Raw genomic sequence first — 1,882 nt, 5'->3', positions numbered from 1 at the left:
CTGTAGTATGGAGTGTGTAAACACAATCCACACTATCGACTCATCTCGCTACAGAAGTGCCCTGATCTTCTTGCAACATTTCCTTAAGTACTCAGACCAAGACAAACATCCTTCAAATGGAGACAGGAACTAACAATTAGAATTTGCATTGATCAAGTCCTACACGTAATGTGTTTACACCTTTTGGGGACTGATGGTAATTTGCATGAAAGACACTGGGAAATGGCGCACCCTCTACAGTAAGCAACATATCTCTAAACTCTTAGGATCTGTATTACCTTTTAGTGTACTTCTTGTAAGATTGAGACCATTGTACAAGTTGCACAGAGACAATTCAAATGATACCAAACATGGCTGTGAATATCACTTGCATTCATGTAGAACATTATGCTATTGTGCTATGATGGTATTGACCATTCTGAGTGAGCTGAGTGAAGGGAAGGATGGGTGAGGGGGAGGAAGTGGATGAAAAGGAACAAATGTAAAAGAGTTTTTCCCACATCTTCTCTGTGATATGTGGAAACAGATGCCTGTATGTTAATACACTGTGTTTGTATTGTCCGTATCTCAGAAGATCAACGTGTCTGAGGTTCTTCAAGTCTTGCACCACAAACGTTTGAACATAACATTCACACTTCATCTTCTTTAGGACACATAAACACCATATTTTTGTATTAACAAGTGTGGTTAGAGGTTTACCTTGTCTTTAATGTGTGTGTACATGTGAAGGTGGGCATAATGAGAGAGGTGGGAGGAGCACATTATCCCATGACAGGAACACCATGGGGGATATAAGTAGGGGTGAAGAAAGTGGGGAGATGTTCCGATTCTTCCACATCCCTGCTGGGCACCTAGATCTCCAGCATTTTATCTGAGTCAATCTGCTTGAAAAGAGGCTTTGAAGATTTGGCTTCTTTTTATTGGCTAATAAAAAAAACTTCATTTCCTCCATTTCATTTTAGTTCAATGCATATGAAAGCAAGGAGTCATTTTAGCACCTGTTGATGTGAGCTCATTTGGGAATTTGTGTAAAGGTCAAATTTATAAAGCTGACTTGACTGTAATTTAAGTGTAAGGAAGGCATCCCCAACTTTCTTCTTCTTCTTCTTCTTCTTTAAATAAATGCTTGTGGAATGAAAAGCGCCAGACAATAAAAAGGGAATCTGGAGGTGCTTTGTTTATTAAAGGCCTCTCCCAAAAGAAAGAGATTAATCGAGCCTGCAAAAATGAGATGAAATTCTTGAACTTATTGAAAATGTGTTCCCAGTCAGAGTTTAGATGAGTTCAGCACTGGCGTTCCTCCACATCCCCACACTGAAACACTGTGAAGGAAAGCTAAGGTAACACAACCAATGGCACTTCCATTAAAAAAAAAAAACACTTTTTCACATTTTTGTACTCATTCCTTTTGTTTTCTGTAATACACATTCACATAGCTTAAACATTAGAATACTCCCTTTTGTTATGTTAGCATGTTTTCCGCATGAGGTCATATGATTTTAACAGTTGTTTTTACTTTTTCCCTCACTGAGTCATCGCTATTGCATACAAAACAGATAAAAAAAGGAGTAAACAGATGACACTTGCCTTTCACACTCATACAAGCTACACTTATTTCTCAAAATAAATGGGTTGAAATAGAAAATTGATTATTATTATTACTAGGGATGCACCGATACCGATACTGGTATCGGTATCGGGCCGATACTGGTCTCCTGTACTCGTACTTGTACTTGTTAAAATGCCCCGATACCAAACGCCCATACCACACAGCATGTGATAAGTGCCATATTCAAACAAAGAAACACAGACAACAGAACAACAGACAGCAGAAAGGAGTTAAGGATGTCTACTACGAAGTATATGTATGCAATGAATATAA

Source organism: Sinocyclocheilus rhinocerous, unplaced genomic scaffold (assembly GCF_001515625.1).
Source record: "Sinocyclocheilus rhinocerous isolate Xijiao unplaced genomic scaffold, SAMN03320098_v1.1 scaffold968, whole genome shotgun sequence".
Taxonomy (NCBI): Eukaryota; Metazoa; Chordata; class Actinopteri; order Cypriniformes; family Cyprinidae; genus Sinocyclocheilus; species Sinocyclocheilus rhinocerous.
This window is presented reverse-complemented; position numbering follows the sequence as displayed.